Source organism: Desmodus rotundus, chromosome 3, assembly GCF_022682495.2.
Source record: "Desmodus rotundus isolate HL8 chromosome 3, HLdesRot8A.1, whole genome shotgun sequence".
Classification (NCBI taxonomy): Eukaryota; Metazoa; Chordata; class Mammalia; order Chiroptera; family Phyllostomidae; genus Desmodus; species Desmodus rotundus.
Genome location: NC_071389.1, coordinates 194,203,820 through 194,226,303, shown reverse-complemented (window position 1 = coordinate 194,226,303; position 22,484 = coordinate 194,203,820). Strand labels below are relative to the sequence as shown.

Here is a 22,484-nt window from a genome sequence, read left to right as displayed (position 1 = left end):
TCTCTGGGGCTCTGTCTGGGGGTTCCAGCCCTCCTCACACCTCTGGGTAGATACTGCTTTTACTTCTGTTTTACAAAGGGGGAAGTTGAGGCTCAGAGAGGAAATGATGTGCTCAGGATCTCACGTGATGAGGTGTAGCAGCTGGGATTCGAACCCAGGTGCTCTGACTCCAAGTGCCGCCGCGCAGAGCACCCACTCAGCCACACCTGTCCCTGAGGGGTGAACCCCAGCCCAGCCTGATTCTCAGCCCCTGCCCTGGGGGCAAAGCCTGCACCCCCCCACCGCCCTCCTAGCAGCCGTGGGCCTGGGATGCCTGAGGCTCCCTCTCTGCTGGGCTCTGCCTCTGGCTATTGGGCATCGGGCATGGCCACCTGCTGACTAGACATGACCTTTGGGGTGTTCCTCTGGCCCCTAAAACTCAACTTGTCCCACATGGGACTCTTCCTCTCTTCTCCTCCACCCTGGCTTATTGCTCCTTCTCTAAGGCTCTCTGTTCCAGGGTGGGCGCTGCTATTGCTGACACCCACAGGGACTCCAGGAGTCACCTCTGACCTCCACCCTCGTCTCCTGTCCTCGTCCTGGAGGTCACCAAGTTCTTCTCTCAAAGCCTCCCATCGCCTGCCTACCCGAGGCCCTCGCCCGCACCAAATCCCCATCCCGGACCTGGGTCGTCGCCCTCACTCCTCCAATTCATTCTGTACCTTTCTGTCATCGGCATGAACTCCCCAGCACGTCACTGGCTCCTGCTGTCCTTGGGCTAAGATCCAGAACCCTTACCCTGGCTTTCGAGACCCATCGGGACTTGGCTGAGCCTCGGGGCTGCTGCCTCGGGGCTCCCTCTCTCTCTCTGATCCAGTTCCTCAAAAGTGCCACCCTCTGGGCACTGTGTAGGCAATTCCTTGGCCGGGATCACCTTCAGGAAAGCCTTCCCCCAGGACAGACGAGACCCCTCAGGTGACCCTGCATCTGAACCCAAGCCTCCCTCACTGTGAAGCCCGTGTCCTCCCCGGTGTGTGCATGTGTGTGCACACGTGTGTACACACCACAGGCACTGCTGTCTGCTGTCTGTGACAGGCGCTGATTGGGCTGGGCTGAGCCGCCTCCACGGAGGAGGAGGTCTGTGATGGTCTCCAGAGGCTGAGCCTGCCTCTTCCTTCTGGGGGCGGGGACGCTACGTTTGAAGGGGGTTGGTGTCAGCCCCTTGCCAGCCCCCGGGGACCACAGCTTCCCATTGCCTCTCCCTTCTTTCCCCTTTCTTCAAAACAAACACCCGCGAGCCCAAACCACCCATCCAGCCAAGGCACAGATGGAGCTGGAGTTGGAATTAATTAATCCTGTTGCTAGGGCAACCAGGACCGGACAAGATCTAGCCTTTTCTCTTAGCCCGCCCTCCACCACCAGGCCCCACCCCTGCCTCACGGCCCCGCCCATCCCAGGCCCTGGCCCCACCCTCTCTCCCTGCCTCAGCTGGTGGTTTCTGGAGGGAGAGGATGAGGATGTCCACGCACTCGGTTCGAGCCCCTACTCTGTGCTTTTGGCTTGGTGGGAGCTTGGGCAAGTCCCCGAACCGCCAGGAGCCACACTTTGTTTGCCACCTGCCTGGCAGAGGCACGGAGGGAGGTGCTGTTTGAGACTGATGAGAGGAAGAAGTGTCCTGAGCTTGAGATACAGTGAGGCCAGCCATGGGCACACAGGGCTGCAGCAGCAGCTGGGCGGTGATGGGAGCTGTCAGAGGGGCCGGCCTCTATAGCTGACAGCACTTACGGGGCTGCCTCCCCCGGCCACAGGTCCTGGACTTGGTCCTCCTCGTCGTCCTCCTCCCTCCCAACCTTGTTCCTCTCACCCTCTAAGCCCGCACCCCTCCGAGGCCTCACCTGGACACCAACAAGCGGGTGTGTTCTCCCTCCTTGTCCATCGGTCCGTCCACCAGTCTGTCCTGCTCTGTTCCTTCCTGTGTGGTCCTGGGGAAATCTCTTAGTTTCTCTGTGCTTCCAGTTTCTTGTCTGAAAATGGGCGCAACTCGCGGACTGGGTGTGCCAAGGAAAGCCCCAGCCTGGTGTCTAGCCTGTGGTACCCACTCGGTGGCTTTGTGTGCCACTGCAAACAAGGTGCAGTTTGTGGTCAGGGCCGGCCATTCCCAGAGGCGCATGCAAGGTGGAGGACAAAGAGGGGACCAGAGAGGAATGTGCCAGCTCCAGCCCTCATCCCCCATCTTTTGGAGCCCCCAGCACCGAGCTCTGCTGGGCTTGGCACACAGGAGTGCCACCCTGGCTGGCATGCTCACTGCTGGGTGAGGCCGAGGCTCCAGCAGGTCCTGGCTCCTGCTCAGCTACCCACCTGGTCGTGGAACATGCTGAGCCCTTGGAGGCCAAGTGCTATCTCTTCAACCACTTGGCTAATGGGCCATTCACTTTGTTGTGTGCCCAGGAGGCGACTCTCAAGCAGTGCGATGAGGCAGAGGTTCAGGAGAGAAAATGGGCCAGGACTGTGGGCCGCCCTTCCCTAAGCCTCAGTTTCCTTATCTGTCAGTGGGCCTAATGATGCCTTCAGTGAGAACAGCTACCAGAGGCAGAAACTAGGCCTGGCAAACTCATACACCCACAGAGCCCAGGCCACGTGAAAGTGTGTGTCTAGGCCCAGTGAGGCGATAGGGTGTGGTGGGGTTTGTGGTAAATGCCAGGGCTCAGGGGCTGCCTGATGGCATCAAACTGGGATTTGTATCCAATGCTGAGCCGCCAACAAAACTGATTCTCAGGCTGCCTTTGGAGCTGCCCGCTTGCCCCAGAAGGTAAACTCTACAAATGGATTAACTTGGTGGTGGTGTGGGGTGGGGGGGTGGGGGGGTGGGAGAGGGCTGGTATTTAACTCTCCTTTACATAGTAACAAGGGCTGACATTTATTGAGGGCTTGCTCTGTGGCAGGAGAGAGCTAAGCACTTTGCTGGGATTATCTTGCTTGATCCTCACACCAACCCAGAGGCAGGCAGGGAGCAACTGTGGTTCTTACTCTGTAGACAAGGCAATTAAACCAGAGAGGGTAAGTCAGAGCCCAAGGTCACACAGCTGTAGGGGAGGGTGCGGGGGCTCACCCCTGGGCCTTTGATTCCTTATCTGGGGGTTTTCCCTGCAGCCTCCTTGGGGCAGGGTGGACAGAGGGAAGGCAAACCCGGTGGGCAGGGAAACACCCAAATTGGCAGCTTTTCCTTTCTCTCGCAGAGCAGGCTGGGGAGGGAGGAGAAACAAAATTGAACGAACGGTGTTGTGGAGCTCAGGAAGAATAACTTATATTTTATGAGCTTGTTAACATTTGTGAAGTTAAGTAAGCAGAAATTGATGCCCTTCATTTGCGTGCATTAGAGGGAGGGCTGCCGGGGCCAGCACAGTTGGGGCAATCTCCCAGGGCATAATCTCCCAGCGCCTCCCAGGGCAGCTCGGGTAACCAGCTCTGCCTCTGGAGGGTTTGCTTGGGCTGTTTTCGGCGACTTCTTCAGATCCAGCTGTGGCCCCTGTTTCCTGTGGCTGTGGCTTTCCTCTCTGTGTCCGACGGCAGCTGGCCTGGAAGCCATTGGGTCAACTGGGCCTGTAGTTGAATGGCTGAATATTCCAGAAACTGTTTCCAGCCTCTCCAGGGGTCTCAGAAGGGGCAGGAGGCCTAAAGGCCACCGTCTTTGCTGCCCAAAAGCTATGAGCATGTTGCTTTAGCTCTCTGGGCCTCAATGTCCTCACCTGTAAAATGGTGACACAGCCTCATAGTGTTGGGTCCTCTCCACGACACCACGCATCTGGGATGACATTGGCTTTTGGGGCAGGGGATGCCCCCTTGGTTAGGTGACCTGGCTCTTTGGGGACCTGTTGTTTCCTGTGGGCCAGAGAGTGTGGTGGCCCTCCCTCTGAGAGGTCTTACTGGACTCCCCTCCCTGCCTCAGCCACCTTGTCCAGCACCCTGCAGCTCCCCCGCGCTCCTCTTGCAGTTGCTGGTCTCCTGCAGGCCTCCCCTGGAGCCGTAGCTTCCTGCAGGCAGTGCCACCTGCCCTGACCGCAGTGGGTGCCCGCCCCTGCCCCACTGAGAAACGGCATTGGGTGAATGAGGGAGAGAGACACATAACCTCAGCCTTGGTTTTCATTCCTTAGGAATTAAAAGTCCCTTCCAGGTGTGTAGTGACTCGTGGTTTTGAAAGCACTCCCAGGCTGATGCCATCTGTCGCTGGCTCTCCACCTTCAGATCCCCCTGCAAAGGAGGCAAGACGAGGACTGCAGTGTACAGTTACAGGAGGGGAAACTGAGGCCCAGGCAGACGTGTGGCCCTGAGCCCATCACTCACTCACTCACTCACTCACTCGCTCACTTGTTCAAGGAGACTTTTGAACTCCTGTTCTGTGGTAGGCATTTGGGATCTTGGGAGGAATAAGTGGGGTCTTGCCCTCCTGGGCCTTAGAGACTGCACTCCATGGGCAGATACAGCAAGGGTTGGAAGCGGCAAAATGAGGAAATGAAGTTGGGAAAGGCTGAGGATTTTATTCTGACCCCACAGAAGGCAGCCGGCAGGTGAGGGGGCAGCAGGGAGGAAGGTGACAGCCACAGCAGTAATTCAGGTGAGCCACTGGAGGCCAGTGGAGGTGGGGACAAGGGGGCAGGTTCATGCCGGCTGGTGTTGGCGAATGAACTTGTTCCCTCTATCCATGGGGCTCAGGGAAGGCTTGGGAGGGAAGGAAGTTTATTGAGCAAATTGTTCTAAAGCATCTGACGTGGACCAAGCATTGTGCGAGGTGCTGGGACCTGGGGGTGAATGAGAATAGTCCCTGCTGCCAGGGATCCCACAGCCAAGGGGGAAGGTAGATACCTGGTTGGGCTGGAGGGCTTCCTGTAGGAGGTGGCTTTGCGTCCTGTATAAGGAGTGGCATTCACGAAGTGGAGATGGGGCAGGAGGGCATACCAGTCCTGGGCATTTCAAAGTTAAAGGTTAGGAGGTGTGAGTTCAGAGAAGGGTGAGAAGCTCACAGTGCTGGGGCCTGGGCATCAGGGAGTCAGGAAGGAGGATCTGGGATTCTGGGGAGGAGGGAGAGCTCAAGAGAGCCCTCCAGGCCAGAGAAAGAGCCTGGACTGTTCGTCTTCCATCAGCAGGGGCACGCGGGCATTTAGAACCAGGTGTGGATGACATGTTTCAGACAGAGCGCAGGGTGGGAAGACCTGAGGAATTGGGGAGGCGAGTTCTCACAGGTGCTGTTCTTGGGTCAGGCTGGAGGGGTGGGAAGCTGGTGATGGGGGGTAGAGGGAGCTACCCAAGAGAAGGAGGAGTCAGAGGTTGGTGGGGAGTATGTGTGTGCAGGGTGAGGAGTGATTTGTGCGATAGTATTCTCCATAGCGGGGGTGTTGGAGGAGAGATGTGCAGAGGCAAGGCCACGCCGGATCACGAAGGGTCTGGAGTGTTGGGATAAGGACCAGGGAGGCACTGGAAGCTTCTGAGCAGGGCAGTGACCCACAAGTCTGCTTGTGCTTCGGGAAGCTTTCTCTGGCTTCCCTGCCTGTGTGGAGCACGGGTGCAGGCAGGGTTATTGGGTGTGGGTCTCTGGTCTCCTTTAAGAGACTGCTGCACCTGCTGGGGGTGCATTAATGGGTGATGGCAAAGCAGTGGAGAGGAGGGAGGGGGACAGAGCACAGGGAGGGCGGTGGCATTTGATCAGGGCGGCAGAGAGTGAGGGTTGGACTCTGGAGGTAGAAGGGAGGACTCAGCAGGTGGCAGGAATGCAGGTGGGGGTGCCAGTCTATTCAGGATGCCTTTGAAGGATTAAAGGGAAGGTCTGAGCCGGGAAGGAATATCATTAGTGAGGACTCAGCCCCTGCGCAGGCTCCACCCAGCACTGTGCACCCAGCTCCGCACGTACAGCGGCCTGGCTTTGGGTGGGTCCCCTGACCCCTCTGGGTGGGTCCTTCTTTCGTTGTCTGTAAAATGGGGATGCTCTTAGAACCTGCCTTTTGTGGGGCTGCTGTGCAGGTTAGATGAGAATCCACCCACAGCCCTGCCCGAGAGATGCTTCCTCGTTACTGGCCGCGTGTGGCCGCCTGCCATCCCCAGGGACAGATGAGAAATCTACTCAGAGAAGCTGTTCAGCCTGCCCGAGGCCACACAGCTGGGAGGCGCACAGAACAAGGGTCTGAATCCAAGTTGTTTGGGCCCCCAGACTTGGTGCCTGAATGCCCCACCCAGGATGCTCCGTGAACATGGTTCCCCTCCCTCTGCTCGCCAGCTCCTGGATCCAGTGCAAGGAGAGTAGCTGGGCAGGAGGCTAGCTCGGCTCCCACGGGCTGCTGCGAGGCCCCAGGTCAGCTGCTTGCCCTGGAGCCTCAGTCTCTCCGTCCGTAACCGGGGCCCGTGTAGTGAGGCTCCGGCAGGGTTCTGTTCGTGTTCTCTCACGTTTGCGGCACCTGCCTCACCGCACGACCTGAGCCAGTGGAGGCCAGCGGAGGCCAGTGTGGGCACAGGCACCGCAGCACTGGCCGGTGCTCCAATGGTTGTTATAATAATAATAATAATAATAATAATAATAATAATAATAATAGCCCTGGCTGGTGTGGCTCAGTGGATTGAGTGTGGGCTGTGAACCAAAGGGTTGCCGGTTCGATTCCCAGTCAGGGCACATGCCTGGGTTGCAGGCCAGGTCCCCAGTGGGGGCCACACGAGAGGCAACCACACATTGATGCTTCTCTCCCTCTCTTTCTCCCTCCCTTCCCCTCTCTCTAAAATAAATAAATAAAATCTCCAGAAAAAAAGAAAATGTCATATGTTTTATAATAATAATAATGATGATGATAATAATAATAATAATAATAATAATAAGCTGGGAGGCGCTGTTGTCACCAGTATTAATGATGAGCCCATTTGGTGTGTAGGGAGGTGGGTAGGCGGGGTCAGAGACCCTCTGGGAATGACATGCCTGGGGGCTGTGGGGTTCTGTTGCTTTTTCACTTCCCCACAGCCCAGCCTTTTGCTGGCACTGGGCACAGAAGGGCACGTGGTGCCTTCTTCGCCCTCAGGAAGGGGAATGGTGACCGAGGGGGGGCAGATGCCACTTATTGCTGGTGAACATGAAGTTGCTGTGGAGCGGTGAAGCCAGGCCTAGGGTCGGGGCGGGCTTCCTGGAGGAGGTGATGCCTGAGCTGAAGCTGGTAGGGACTGATGGGTGGTGGTGAGTGGCAGGGAGAGGGAAGGGTGTGTGTCAGCACAGGGCTGGGCAGCCTGGCGTGGGCTGGGAATGTGCGGGGGGCTGTGTGCTGGTCCAGGAGGTGGGAAGGTATGGGCCCAGCTCATAGCAGTTCCAAATGCCAGTAAGGATCTTGGCTTCTGTCCCTGGGCAGCAGGGGGCCCCAGAAAGATCGAGAGCAGGAGAGGAAGCATCAGAGCTGCCCTCTAGAAGATTCCTTCTGGCCGCGGTACAGAGGGGCCAAAGGAGAAGGGGGCCACAGTAGACAACGGGGGGTGAAGATGGTGGCCTGTCCCGGTGAGGCCGGAAGCAAAGGGTAAACGTGGGAGACATTTTGAGGGCAGAAATGGCAGACTTGGTGGCTGCTCTAATCAGCGCCGGCTGGCAGGGAGGGGAGGAGCAGAGGGTGCAGCGGGGATCTGAGGCCGGAGCAAGCAGGTGGGGTGGCGGTAACCTTGGCTGGCAGGAGACGTGGGCAGGAGAGGGCTTGGACGAGGTGACGACTGGACTGGCCGCGCCTGGGGCGTCTGAGGGCACCTGTGGAGGTGTCCAGCAGGCAAAGGCTGGGCTCTGAGTGACCAGGGCATGAGGCCACCAGGTGTAGAAAGGTCAGGGGCAGGGCCCAGAGGATCAGCAGTGTTTAGGGGCTAGGCCTTGGAGGGGTGCCCGGACTGCGATGGGGTGTGGCCACGAGGCCTTGGGTGAGGTCCTTGCCTTCTCGGGCCTCAGTTCCCTCCCGCGTCACATGACAGTGGTGTGGACGTGCTAAGGGAGCTGCCAGCTCTGACGTCCTCTGAAGTGCCCCAGAGGGTCTGGAGGGGACCGAGCGAGGCGCCCTGGGGTGGTGGGGTGCCCCACAGGCAGCAGCTCTCGTACTGCGGCGTGGGAATGAGTGCGCTAACGGTGTCTGCTTGGCCAGAATTTCCTGAGCGCCTGCTGAGAGCTGGTCCCTCATGCTGGGGGCTGGGACAGAGCGGGGTTGGCTGTGGTCCCCACGCGCAGAGTGGGTGATTGATGATAAAGCACCCAGAGGGCCAGGAGTGTTGCCTTACTTTAAGCAACCCCGATCTGTGATGATTTAGATATTTTATAAGAGATATTAGAGACCGGTTATTTATTTTACAAAACAATTTGCAGGAGGGTTTCCTTAAATAGCAGACATCTCCAGTGGGTGTGTACTAGGTTTCCATTTGCCTGAGTCCCCTGCTGGTCCACGAGTTCCTTGCTCATTTTCCTCTCTTCCGCTTGGTGCCAGGAATTCTCGGCCAGGTTTGCGGCAGGGGCTTGTTAGACGCGAGTGTCTGTCTGTGTGGCGGGGAGCAGCCCCTCTGGGGGTCCCCAGCACCTTGGGTGGCAGGAGGTCCTCAGAGACGCCAAGCCCTCTCAGTTAATCATCAGCTTTGGGTGCCTGGGGACCAGCGGCCCTGGCCTTCTGTTGGCCTTGGGGCACTCTCGGTGACAGCAGGCAGGGACTCGCACCCTGCTTGTACCCAAACCCCGGATGTGCTCCAAGCTCCTTTCCAACCTGGGTTTCCCACCCCTTGCTGGTCCCCTACAGGCCAGAGACCAGTTTTGCCAGCCCAGGGCCTGGTGCGTAGTAGGCCCACAGGCTTGTGGAGAGCATGCTACAGCAGAAGGGACCCCCGGGTGTCTCATCCACCCCTACAGGTGGATGCCAGAGCCCCAAGTGGGAAGGACCTGGCTTGAGTCCTTGCTGCCCAGAGCCAGGGCGGCGAGGGAGCCAGCGAGGGGAAGCCTGGCACCCAGAGCGCTTGGCAGCAGGGGGTCTGGGAGGGAGATTGGGGTGAGATGCAGTGAGGAATGGCTCCTCCGCGGCTACATGTTGGTGTATCTCAGGCTCTTCCACCTCCCTTGGGCAAGTGGCTTCACCCCTCTTGGCCTCAGTTTCCCCATTTAAGAAATGGGTCTGCCCTGGCTGGTGTGGCTCAGCGGGTTGAGCGCCGCTGGCCTTCGATTCCCGGTCAGGGTTTCAGGCCAGGTCCCCAGGTGGGGGCACATGTGAGAAGCAATTGATCAGTGTTTCTCTCACACATTGATGTTGCTCTCCCTCTTTCTCCCTCCCTTCTCCTCTCTCTAAAAATAAACAATAAAATCTTTTTAAAAATATTAAAAACAGAAGAAGTGGTCCAACGACCCATCCTGTTCAGAGTGGGGCTGTGTGTGCACACAGACGCAGGCTGGCGAGGTCTTCACTGCGGTCGGCCAGGTTCCCTGGTGGCATTGACCGCAGCACGCCCGAGGGGATTGCCGTCTCGGCCTGACAGGGTTGCTGTTCCCACCGTGCTGGGGGCCGGGGCTGCAGTGGGGAACGCACTGTGTCCTCAGGGCGGCCGCGATGCTGTGGGGGGACGGATGCCCATCGTAGGGTCGGATGAGGGTGGAGACATTCACTGCAGGAGAGTGGGGAGCCGCCTTGGGGAGAAAGCAGGAGGAAGGGTCTGGGGTGGACAACTGGCTCAGGTCCTGTGGGGGTGCCTTGATCTTCAAGGAGGATTTCTGGCTTTAGCCTGGGAGCCACAGAAGCTTCTGGAAGGGCTTTAAGAGTGGGCCTTCCATGGATGCGTGATAGATGGTGTTTTGAGAGGCTGTCTGGCAGCTGAACAGAGCAGAGGGGAGGAACCCAGGCGACGTCAGCAGGTTCTGGGAGGCGGTGGTTGCCATTCAGATACGAGCCATTGGCGGCCTGGACGCACAGGTGTGTGGCCTAGACAGGTGTCGGGGTGGATTGGGGATGAGGGATAAGGCAGAGGGCAGAGTCAGGTGTGATTCAGATGATGGGACCGAGGCACAGAGAGGTTTGGTGATGGGCCCACCGTTACACAGCCAGTTGGTCAGGGAGCGAAGCGTTTTCAGGTGGCGGTGGCTTGTTCGGCTCCTGCTGGCGGCGAGTGGCCCAGCACAGAGGCGCCGTAGGGTGGAGGCAGAGGGCAGGTCCGAGCCAGCGGGGCCATGCTGGCGGCGGCATTCTCACGCTTCATCCACGGGCCTGCTCAGTGCCAGGCATAATGGAGATGGATCAGGTGTCTGCCAGAGAATGGGGGACCTGCTCTGTGTGGCCACAGCTCCATTAGGCAGGGTTAGCACATAGAGGAACTGTCAGGGAAGAAGAGAGCCAGGGCAAGACGGCATCTGGGGGTCCTGCCTTTGGGTGGCATGGGTGAGGGTGAAGCGCCTGGGACCCCTAGTGAGGGACACCCGGTTTATAGCTGTTGCCTGCATTACCTGGGAGATGCCTGGACCTCACCGACTTTGGTTTCCCACCTGTAAAGTGGAGGTTGTTCTAAGAAGGGTGGGAAAGTCGGGGCTTAGCAAAGGCCTGGTCCGTGCTCAGGAAACGCGGGGCGCTGTTATTGTCATTGTTGCTGCTTTCGCTATGGTCGTGCTGCAGCTGATGCCCATCCTCGCTGGCTGTGGAGTCAGTGGCCTCTGCTTTGGGGCATGTCACAGTCTGCCAAGCCAGCTTAGCCTGGGGGACAGAGGACGGCCTTGAGGTGATAGGCTGGTGCCAGGGCCCGAGGCCCACTGTCTGCGAAGCCCAGGCCTCGGTGTGAGCGGAGGCCACGGGTGGGGAGGATCAGGAGACTAGAGAGAGGATGCGCCTCTGTTTCACGGAGAACAGAGGGTTATCTGAGTCCAAGAAAGACAGAGCACAGGGAAGGACGCAGGAGTCTGCAGAAGAATGGGACAGGATGGGGTTGACTTTGAGGAGTTGGGCGGTGCTTAGAGACTGTCCTTTGCCTGATTTTACCCGGTCAACAAACAGGAGGCCCAGAGAGGGTAAGGGCCTGGCTCAAGGTCACACAGCAGCTGGGCCAGGAGCAGACCTGCCTGCTTGCGCGCGGGCCTGGGCGCGCCCCCCTCTGTGAAGGAGGGATTTCTCATTTACCCAGGGAGTTTAATAATGAATGAAGTTGAATGTCTTTAATGCAGGCAGCAGGCCTGAAGTAATAAGGGACTCTGTATTAATTCGGAAGTTAATGAATATGCAGGTGTGTCTGAATGATTAATGGGGCTTCTAAGGCCTTGGAAAGGCGTACGTGAGCCGCTGATGATGGAAATGTGAATATTTCATACATCTGGGAAGTCGGAGAAACTGAGGGGCCGGTGGGCATTAATGAAGCAGAGGACCCCGGCGCCACAGAGGGTGAGCACACAGACAACGCGGGGGCGTAGCTGGTGTCACGGCTGAGCGCGCTCGCTGCTTGCCGTGGGATCTTGAACAAGTCACTGGGTCCCTCTGAGCCTCAATTTCCTCCTCTGCAGAGTGGGCACAAAAATGTTACCTGCTTCCTAGGACCCTGAGCACGAAATGGGTGACAAGTCCTTAGCACAGGGGCAGGCACAGTCCGTGCCTGTGATAGCTGTCACAGCCTTTCTAGAAAAGAGGGCAGAGAAGTGCTGAGGAAGGCCAAGGACAGTACAGCAGTGACAATTAAATTCCCCTAAGTGTGGACCGCACTTTCGGTTTGTGGGGGGCGTCTCTCATCAGTCTGCCCCTCGGCTCCATGCAGCAGTTGTGTGGGGTGGGGCAGAGGAGACGAGTCTCGGGAAAGCTGGGGCTCAGAGAGGGCGGGTCCCCGCCCAAGTCACCCAGCCAGCCGGGGCAGCATCGGGCCTGGGCCCACGTCCACATGCCTTGCCCATGAATCTCAGAGGGGCTGGAGGTGGAACCACCAGCCAGCAAGAGGACCTTCCGTGCGCTGACCAGAGAGGGCCTCCAGAGCATGCTGGGCCTGCGGCTGGTCCACACCCCCGCTCGGAGCCTCAGTTCCTCCACTGGTGGTGGGTGAGGGTCTGTCTGCCATCCAGGGCTGATTTGAGGCTTTGATGAGGAAACAGGGCACTGACCCCTCCCCTGCGCCTGGTTTGGGGGTAGGGGGTGGGGATGGCCCCAGACTCTGCGAACGTCGTCCCTGGGGTTCTAGGAGCACCTGTACTGGGAGTTTCTGTGCACCAGCCCTGTCTTGTTTCTGGGGAGCAGTGGGTGCTGAGCTACTTTGTAGCTTTGGGGTCTTGGGCGCATCCCTTAGTCTCTCTCAGCCTTCGTTTCTTCATCCTTCAAGTGGCTGTAACAGCATGGCTGTTGTGGATTAAGTGTGCGGGCCTGGCACACAGCTGGTGGGTGAAGTGAGATGCGCCCCCCCACCCCCCTCCCCCGCCCCAGGCCCATGTCACAGCCCTGTGCTTGGGCAGGCGCCCTATTTTATGTTCTCATGGTGAACATTTAAGGGCACCTCCTGGGCACAGTGTTGGTCCCTGGGTTTACAGGGCGAGTGAGATCACCCTCCCTGTCCCTGTCCAGGCAGAAGGCAGGGTCCCTGGATGCAAGCTGGGATGGGCCACAGGAGTCAGCCCCCCGGACATGGGCTGGGTCAGGGGAGAGGTGCTTGTTTATCTCGCTGTCTTCCCCATAGAGCTCCCACCTGAGACTGTCTTTCGGTTGGGAGTCCTCAGCTCCCAGCAGGAAGTGCTGAAAGAATGATTGTTGGAGTGACTGAGGGAGCAAAGGAGTGAATGGCTGGGGTCTAGCCCCCTTTCCCTGTCTCTCCTCGGCTCCAGCCCGTGCGCAGAGGCACAGCCAGGCCCCTCCCTCAGCTGTCCCAGGTGGGCGCAGCGTGAGCCCGTCTTGCATCCTTTTCTTCTCCTCCCCAGGTTTCTGGCTGGGGCGCCGAGGGTTTCCCTCCCGTCTGCCTGGCTGGGTCAGGGAATGACAGGGTGTTGGGTGAAGAACCTGAGCCATCGTGGTCATGGGGTAGCATGCTGTTGACAGAGAGGAAACCGAGGCCCAAGGGGAGAGGACCGTGGGGCACAGCGAGGGTTACAGACCCCTGACCTGCTCCTGGGGCATGGCCCTGGCCTGCTGGCCTGGCTGTGTATTTATAGTCTGCTGATCTATATTAACACCACGGCCGGCCCAGGCCTTTGCAGCCTGGAGAGCTCAGTATGGCTTTGAACCCGCTGGGGGCTGTGGAATCAGAGCCCACCCCCATGGGAAGGGAGGACATGGCTTCTCACTTTTCTGTTCCGGGCACTGGGGCTCCTGCTGTGCCTGAGCCTGGGCCTGGGCCTGGCCACCCTGTGGTTGGCTCGACCAACGCCTTTGTCTGGGGTTTGTTGCCACGCCTGGCTCCCCTCCAGCTCTGCAGGGAGACCGTGGGTATAGCAGGGCCTCAGGCGCGTGGGCTGCAAGGCCTCGGGCAAGCCACGCCCCCTCTCCGAGCCTCAGTTTCCTTATCTGTCCCTGCGTTTCCTGGTTGGGCACATTTCCACCCGACTTTGTGGGTCAGCCTCTGAGCACAGTGCTCGGGAGCCGAAGTTACGGTTTGTGCTCCTCGTATCCCTTGTAGTCCGCATCTCAAAAAGTCCCTGGAGCCCCCAGGGACCGGAGTGTCATCTCCACTGGACAGATGAGGCCACCAAGGCCCTAGGGGTGGCATGGCTTGCCAGGGCCATACTGCCCACTGGGACAGAATTCGGACTCATCTAAGTCCGAATTTTCCAGCTTCCCAGACCCCGTCTCCTTCCCAGGGCCCTCACGGTCCTTGGGAGGCCAGACACCTCCCCCTGCCAGTTTGGTTCCCACCCCTGTCGCCACGGGAACAGCTCCACTAACTCTATGCTTCTCTTACAGAGCAGAGACGACTGGCTGCCCTGAGCGCAATTCAATTCAACAGACATTTACTGAGTGCCTACTATGCGCCAGGCCTTAGGCTAGGCACTGGGGTGGGGGAGCAGAGAGGAGATGAGGGTCCCATTCTCAGGTAGCTCTGGGCTGGGGGCTTGGAGAGGACAGGCAAGGGCTGAACAGCAGCTCAGAGCCAGGAGAGAAGCTGACTGCCGGGCTGGAAGCAGCAGATACCTGGGTTCAAGTACCTCCCTGGGGAGCTTCTGTCCCTTGGCAGTGCCTCAGTTTGCCCATCTGTAAAATGGGGAGAAGAGCTGGGGTGAGACAATCCCTAGGATCTTTCCAGGATTCCATGAGGATGGACCAGGGGATGGGGGTAGAGCAGAGAAGCTACCACTCTCCCTGCAGAAATCTCTGAAAGCTTCTCAGAGGAGGAGGCACGAAGTCTGGGCTACAGAGGGTGGGGAAGTGTGGGAATGGCACCCCAGGCTCAGGAACAGTGTGAGCAGAGGCCCAGAGGACACATGCAGATGGGCAACCTCGCTACTTCCTAGGCTGTGAAGGGATGTCATGGGGTATGAGCTTAGAGAGGGAGGGAGGGGCCCAAGGGCTACCCTTTGGGGTGTGAGCTCTATTTTGTGGGCTGTTGAGGGGGGAGAGTCAAGAGCAGATGGTCCTGCTTTGTCCTGTGCCCTTCTTTCCTCTCTCCCTGGGATGCACTTCAGGACCACACTCCTGCAGGGGCGTGTGGCCGTGGTCGTGCCTGCACCGTACCAGGCACTTCGTACTTGGCCCCACTGCAGCCCTAATGAACGGGCATTCGGGGCCCACTTCACAGGTGGGGGTTGCTAGGCTGCGAGAAGGGAGGCTTTTGCCCAAGGTCCTGATCTGACCCCCCAAGCCCCCTGCTTCTCTCACTAGTGCTCACTAAGGTGGGGGTCTCCACCCTGTGTGACATCTCCCAGCCTAGGAAGCCCCCAAGCTCCAAGGAGTGCCTGCCAAAGGCACCGCAGATGGGTTAGAGGGGTGGGGGGAGTCCCTCAGATGTCGTGGGCAGGACCGGCTTTCTCCAGCCCCCTCAGGGACCCTCTGAAATGGGGAGTGAGGCGGGGCTCCTTCCTGCCCTACAGATGAGCAGACTGAGGCCCTGTGAGTCATGTGGCTAGTTCAAGGTCGTGGCAGTGACAGCCTGGGTAGGGAGCCCCATCTCCTTATTAGTTCTTATCTCAGTTCAAGTCCCTTAAGATGTGTGCAGAAGCTGACCCCCACAGCCCTCCGCAAGGAGTGGAAGAGACTGGCATTGGAATCACAGACCTGGGTTCAAATCCTGGTTTTGTCTTGCACAAACGGTGTGATCTTGAGCAAGTCATTAATCACTCTGAGCCTCGGTTTCCTTATCTATAAAGGGAGAGAGCAGGCCTCCTTCATTCAGTCACTAACAGGTATCTGGTGAGCACCTACTGGATGCCTGGGGCTGGGCTGTAATGGAGAATCTGGGCCCTTCCTCGGAGAACTCAGTCCAGGGATACAAGCAGTAGTTGTGATGTCGGTTGTGATGGAGGAAGCCCAGGGGGCTATGGGAACCCCCCAAAGGACCCCAACCAGGCCATTATAATTGGTGGGGGGAGGCAGGAGGGCAGGAAAGGAGAACAGGAACCAGTTCCACAGGCCCCATGGGCAGGGCTTCCAATGTCTGTTGCTAGAATTTTCCCCCATCAGTAGGGAGCCAGTGAAGGCTTTTGAGCAGGAGAGTGCCACACTCAGATTTCCATTTTCGAACTTGCTCACCCTGGTGAGCTTGGAGGCAGAGACCAGCGAGGATGCTAATTGAGAAATGCACTGGGGCGGAGGAAGGAGGCTGGAGCAGAGCAGGAGCAGTGAGTGGGTACACAAAGAACTTCCAGGTACAGGGAGCTGAGCAGCTCTGGATGCTTCTGGCTTGTCAGGGAATGGGGGACAGAAGCAGTGGCGGGGCATGGGTGGGCTCGGAGGGTGAGCCCAGTAGTGGACTTGGATGAGTGGCCAAGGAGGAGGCAGCCAGGGCGCAATGGCCAGGGTGTGGTCAGCGCATCAAGTTGAGGAAAGAAGCCACAAGAGGGTATGAGATGGGGGAGGCGGGATTGAAGGAGAGCAGAGGGCTGGGACCAGGACCCCAGGGAAGGCAAAGGAGCTGGAGGAGGAGCAGCCTGGTGGGCGGGTGGAAAGCCAGGGGTAGGTCTCTGTTCAAGGGTGGGCGCAGTCCCAGAAAGCAGGTGCCAGGAAATTACAGAAGTCACATGTGTCAGGCACTTTTTCCAGTGCCAGGTGCAAGGAGGAACCCGGGAGGGTCAGTCCCCACCTGTCTTCAGCAGAGAGCAGGCGGGGTAGGGGAAGCAGAACCTAGCCTGCCCCCTTGCCATCTGGAGGAAGAAGGTGTTTGAGGAGGGAAAGGGGGAGAAAATGTGCATGCATAACAAGGTGGAGTGAGGGCGAAAGAAGCGAGGACGAGGACAAGGGAGCCAGCGAGCAGGAGCTGAAGAGAAATTACCGTATGCCAGGACCTTGTTATTCAACCCAGTTTGCAAAGGCCCGCAGCTGTCACGCTGAGATAATCCGTTAATTATGGCGGCCATTGTGCTTTGGCAATGGGGGCGAAGCAGAGGCTGGGGACCAGGCTCTAGGGTGTGGGAAGCAGGTCTTGGGGGGCACTGGACCTACGAGAGGGGGCAGGGACAAGCAAAGAGGGGTGCGTTGCCTTCCAGAACGAAAGGAAGACCCTGTCAGGGGCCAGATCTCACCCCTTTTCCTTCTCATCAGTGGGTGATGGGGACCCAGGCCACAATAACCACACCAGCAGCAGCCAACCTTCTTGAGCGCATACTATGTGCCAGACCCTCTGAGGTAGTGCCCTTCCAGTCCCATTTTACAGAAGAGGAGGCTGAGACTCAGAGGAAAGAAGCAGCTTGCCAGGGCCACGCTGTTGGTTCAGGGGCAGAGCTGGGATTTGAGTGGAATGTGGCCGCCATTCCAGGAGAACCTCAGGGAGGGCCGGCCTCGGAGGACTGGCCACACTGACTTGGTGGCTGTGAGTCCCGAGGGATGGTGTTTGCACAGCCTGCAGCCATGGGGTGGCCCTCCCCCGGGCATTCCTGGGGCTCCTCTGCAGGGACAGAGCTTCCTTGTTCTTCCATGCTACAGCTGCAGGCTTCTGTGGGCAGGCCCGCCAGCCCCCCACCCCTGCCCCAGAGAAACTAGTCTCAGTGCCAGGAGAGTGACCCCTTGTGGCCGCATGGTATAGTCATGATGGGCTGTGACCCTCATGGTCCGTGGGCCCTGGGACCTGGAGAAGTAGTGGGGAGGACAGGCAGGAGTCCCAGGTGAGTGAGGGGAACCCAAAGTCTGTGGGAAGAACTATGGGAGCAAGAGGCCATTCCAGAACCCCAAAAGTGTTTTGCTGCAGGCCCTGCCCTGGGTTGTGGCTCCAGCAGCTGAGGCCTGAGACCTGGTGTCCACACCAGTCTTGGCCGGAACCTCAGCCCAGGCCAGCGGTCAGTGTTAGATGGGGTGGGATTGTATTTGGGAGTGAGTAACCCATTAACCCCATCAGGGGCCCCAAACTTGACCCAGCAATCCATGCAGCACTGTTGGAGAGCCAGGAGCCCCACAGGGTAACAGGCAGGTGTGGGGGGCCATTTGGGTGCTCCCCTGGTTTGGGGTTCCTACCCCAGTGGGCCTGATTGGGTGGAGCTGAGCTGGCGGGGGTTGAGGACAGGGCAGGGCAGCTTGAAGTTCTGCAGAACTGGTGACCACAGAGACCAAAACTCAGTAGACATTTGGGACCAAGGACCCGTAGATACAACATAGAGCTCTTGAGCCCCCCCAAAAGATCCAGAGCCACCAAAACAGTGAAGCAGGGGTGGTGGTACCCTTGGGTCCCAGACTGGAAGGCTCACGGGACCCCCTGCATGGGCTGGGATTCTAACCGTCCTTACTCTGGGACTTCCTCTCTTGCTGGCCTTGAAACTCCAGCGCCCAGGGTCCAGTGGGAACCTCAGCCAGAGAGGCAGGGAGGAGGGTGGGCCCACAGGGGCCGGTGAGCCCGCTCTGTTCCCTACAGGGTGCAGATCCCTGGCAGCCGTGTCTCCTAGGGTTTCCAGTGGATTCCAGAAATGGGGGATTTTAAAAATAAAATCTCCCAAGTTTTCAACTTTGGCAACTAATTAAAAAAAAAATCTAAAAATGACTGCCCAGATGAAACAGGATTGCACAGCATCTCTTGACCCAGCGCCCAGCGCCAGGGAAGGTCAAAGCCACTGTGGAGCAGTTTCTGCCTCTGTGAAGTGGAATGATAATAAGGCTGTGCTGAGGATTGACATGAGATGCGCTTAGGCCCCGCCCATGACTGTTTTCATTTTGCCTGGGGCTGTGCACCCCTCCTGCCAAGGCTGCCTGTGATGGGGCCGCACTCCCTACCACCCAGAGCCTCCATGTCTCCCAGTGGGCCCCTGCTGCGTCACTCTGCCTTGAGATAGCCCTGAGGATGTTGGAAGGCAGGGAAATATTCACCCCGTGGGGCCCTGGAGGAGGAACAGGTGGAGGAGGCAGAGCCGGAGGGTGGGCCTAGCTGGCGCCTAGTACATAGTAGGTGCTCCATAAATGTTTATTGAATGAATGAATGGAGGCCATGCAGGCAGAGGCAGCCGCGCGTGCACAGGCACTGGTGAAAGAGCGGGTCCAGTGGAGACTGGTGAGTAGTGCCCGGGGCTACAGCTGAGTGGGGGCCTGGGGATTGCTGGAGCCGAGACCAAGAGGCCAGCAGGGGCCAGGTGGGGGAGGAAGGGACTAGGTGAGGAGGCAGAGGTCAGGTGGGAGGCAGAGGTCAGGTGGGGGGATAGGGCTCAGCTTGGGGAGATAGGGATTGGTTGTCGGGGGCAGGGGCCAGGTGGGGGGACAGGGGTCAGCTCGGGAAGGTAGGGGTCAGATGGGGAAGTCAGGGGCCAGGTGAGGAGGCAGGGCTCAGGTGGGGGACAGGGGTCAGGTGGGGGGACAGGGGTCAGGAGGGAAAGCAGGGATCAGGTGGGGGAAGCAGTCATCTGAATAGCCTGGAGGATTCTGGGAAAGCCAGATATGACCCCTGGGGTGGGAGTAGGAGATGGACTTTTAATACAGCTCACCCTTGGCTGTGGGCAGGAGGATCACATGCTCTGCCAAGTGCCTGGTGGTGGGTGGGGTGGGTACAGGGCCACTTGGGGCTGGGGAGTGGGTGCGGGGGCGGGGGCCGAGTGACCTTGGCCATCTGTGAAACCAGTGGCAGGCTGCTGGGTGGTTTCCCAAGGCCAAGCCTTTTGGTAAAAACCCTTCCATCCTCCTGCCTACCTCCTTCCACTGAGGCCTAGACACAGCACAGGTGCTGATGACAGAAGTGACACCCCTGGGGGCAGGGGAGGCCCAGGGACCCGCTGAGTGCGTGGGGGATGGCCCAGTGGGCAGTTTACCGAAGGTTTTGGGATGGGCCGGTAAGGCAGAGACACGTGTGCACAGCTCTTCTCCCCGAACAGATGAGGAAACTGAGGCCCAGAGGGTAAGGCACTGCCCCGCCCAAGGTCGCCCAGCCAGCCAGCCATGAGTGTGTCATAACTGCCTGTAACCCTGTGCGCTAGCCCCGCCCCCTGCTTGGGCCAAGGCCCCCAGGCTTGGAGAGGGGCGCCAGTGCGCTGGGGTCTTGCAGACCCCGTCTCTGTGGGCTCTTGCTGCTGTTGGCGGGGTGCCCTTCTTATTGAGCTCTTTCGGGTAAGTGGGCACTCAGTGTGGTACTGGGCGCGCAGTAAGTGTGCAGTGAGCATGTGGGTGTGGATGGAACGTGGGTGAGTGTGCATGTAGCTGGCTGGACCGAGTGCCCCGCCTGCCCCAGGGCTGAGCTGCAGGCCTGCTTCCTCTTTCCTTATAACATGGACACGGGTGCGGCCTGCTTGCCTGGAGCAGGGCGGCACAGAGCCGGGAGTGGGCGCCGGGTATGGAGGGGAAGCACCCAGCTCCCCCGAGAGGTGGAGCAGCTGGCACAAAGGCATGAGCCTAACAAGACGTGATTGAATGGGGGTGGACAGATGCCCAGTCCCTCCGGTGAAACCCAAACAGAGGACGTGCTGAGGGCACTGGAGCTGCACGGCGGTGTGTGTGAGGGTTTGGTTGACATCTGGGACAGTGAGGTGAGGACGCAACGCTGGCTCGCGCAGGCTGCTCCAACAAGCGGGGGGCCAGAGCAAGTGAGGCGGGGGCCCCTGGTGCCCCCACTGCTCAGGCCGCATTGGCACAGATGCTTGGCGCCGGGTGACCCATTTTTTGGAGGGCTTGACAGCAAGCGTGACCCTGGGCGGCGGGACCCGAGGATGGGGCACTGGACACCATGGCGTAGGAAGGGCAGGGGAGGGCTTGAGGCTGAGCCCCTTGGATAAGCCGACTGCAGGGGCATGAGATAGCAGATTGGCAGACATCAGAAGGGACTTCGAGGGACACCTCAGCTGTGTTCTCAGGGGCCCCAGACAGCACTGGGACTAACACACAGAGGTACACGGAGCCAGATTTGGCTTTGTAATATAAGAAGAAATTTCTACCAGTCAGAGCTGGTCAAGAAGGCACTAAGTAGCCTCAGATGGGTGCTGAGATCCCTGTCACTGGAGGTATGCAAGCTGGGGGGAGATCACCTCTGCAGGGATTCTGGAAAGTCTGGCCCCAGGTTCCTGGCTGTGCGGCCTTGGGTAGATCGTTGCATCTCTCCGAGCCGGCTTTCTCACCTGTAAAACGGGGGCTGTGGGGCTAAGAGGAGGGCTCAGCACACTTCTGGCACAGTGTGGGCACCCCATCAGAAGTGAGGTCCCTCCCTCTGATAGTTAGCACCCTGTCCCTAGCTCTAAGCTCTCCTTCTACACATCCTGTCCTGGGCACGAGCTACGCGCGCGCCTGACCCTGCTCCAGGCCTGGAGGTTACAGCAGTGAGGAGGGTGAAGCCCGCTCTGGCTGCACGAAGGGGTGGGGGTTGGAGGGTGTGACAATAAAGAAGGAAATGATGTGAGGCAGCGGTGAGTGCTCTGAATGGACCTAGGGCAGGGGGAATGACCAGCGGGTTCTCTCGGATCTGGTGTCAGGGAAGGGTGGGGCTGGCCGGAGCAGTTGAGCAGAGACCTGAATGGGGTAATGAGTTGTTCAGATATGGTGGGGGTGGGGCGGAGGCTTTGAGGAGCACAGCTGGCCTGGAACAAGTACCTCCTGATTGATGGAGAAATTGAAGTCTCTCTCGGCTTATGCCCAATCCACGCTGGCACACTTCCCTGCCAGGGAGGGAGGCGCTGTCTCAGGGGGTGGGAAACCCACCAGGCAGCCCACGCGTGTCCAGTCCCTGCCACCGGCCCAGCTATTTAGAGGAAGCTGGGGAAGCAGAGAACATCTGTACAGCGAGGCTAACGGTGGTACCAGATGTAAGGAACACAGATGTCAGACACAGATGAGCCATTGGGTAAGGGACAGCTAAGCCTGTCTTACGAGTGAGGAGACTGAAGCCCAGAGAGGCTAATCGTGTGCCCTGTATCACACAGCTCAGCATTCGATCCGAGGACCCTCTGCCTCCAACATTTTTCTTCCTATGTGTTTTTCTCTCTGCCCTGCAGCTGGGGCTCACTGCACCTGAAATCCCAATGGTGGTAAAGGCATAGCTACCCCGTCTTAGAGGTGGGGAATGAAGGCCCAGAGCAGCCTGACTGAGGAGCCCTGGTAAGGTGGAGGCGGAGACCTCCACCCAGTGTAATGCCCAGTGTCCAGCCCCGGGGCGTGGCAGGCTTTGTCCCAGAGGGCAGTGTTAATAGCCCACCTCTGGGGCCCCTGTACTGGTGCTGCGCTTCCAGCACAGATGGATGAGGTGGCCGCCTGTCCCAGGAGTTCTGGTTGGGCCCCAGGAGTCCCTGGGCCTCCAGATGGGTAATGGCATAGACACGGACGGTGACAATGGCACCTTGGGGAGCCTTGGCCAGCCTGTCCCAGGAAGGAGCTCGTGCCAGGGCTTATCAGCGGTGGCAGATGAGAGTTCCCTGGCTAAGCCTCATGTCCTGGGAGGCTAGAACACACACTGCCTACCCCGCTCAGTCCCTGGACCCTTCCATTGTCCCCGTGGGAGTGTGGCCCTGTGAGCAGGAGCCCGAGGTGGTGCCTGTGCCGCCTCCCGCTCTGTATAGAGGATACCTGACTCCATCATGTCCCAGAGTTTTGGAGGAGCCCTGGGAGAGCACCCATCTTGGCATGCAAGTGGGGACACTGAGGTTCGGAGAGGGCCTGCGACTCTCCTGAGGTCTCCGAGCTGGCCAGCCCTGTGCCTCCCTGGCAGACCTCTGCTCCCAGCCCCCTCCCCCTCTGCCCCCCGCCCCCCTTGGCCAGGGCACATCCAGGCAGACCTCACCCTGGCCGTCCTCTCACCTGGCCCAGGGAGGGGATGCCAAGGACGCTGAGCCCTGGGGTGCAGCCCTGTGTGGAGAAGGTGCATGTTAGCTCGCTGTAGCCTTGAGAGGTGGGAATTATTCAACCAGCTTCCCAGGCAAAGAGAAAGGCTCGTGTCCCGTGTCCCTGGGGAGCTCACGGGGAGCCACGCCAGGGCAGTAGGCCCCAGGGCAAACTCGA

The 22,484-nt window shown here is 59.0% G+C and overlaps 1 protein-coding gene across 7 annotated transcripts in view; it reads left to right on the top strand.

The window, feature by feature from the left end:
* Window positions 1-22,484, top strand: part of ELFN2 (extracellular leucine rich repeat and fibronectin type III domain containing 2) — a 48,322-nt gene that overhangs the window by 18,678 nt on the left and 7,160 nt on the right. The window contains exon 4 of one of the 7 annotated variants that reach the window (XM_071221095.1): window positions 13,851-18,570. The exons of the other annotated variants lie outside the window; for them this stretch is intronic. The gene's annotated coding sequence lies outside the window, so the exon portion shown is untranslated. The remainder of the gene's footprint in view (window positions 1-13,850; window positions 18,571-22,484) is intronic. 7 annotated transcript variants of the gene reach the window in all.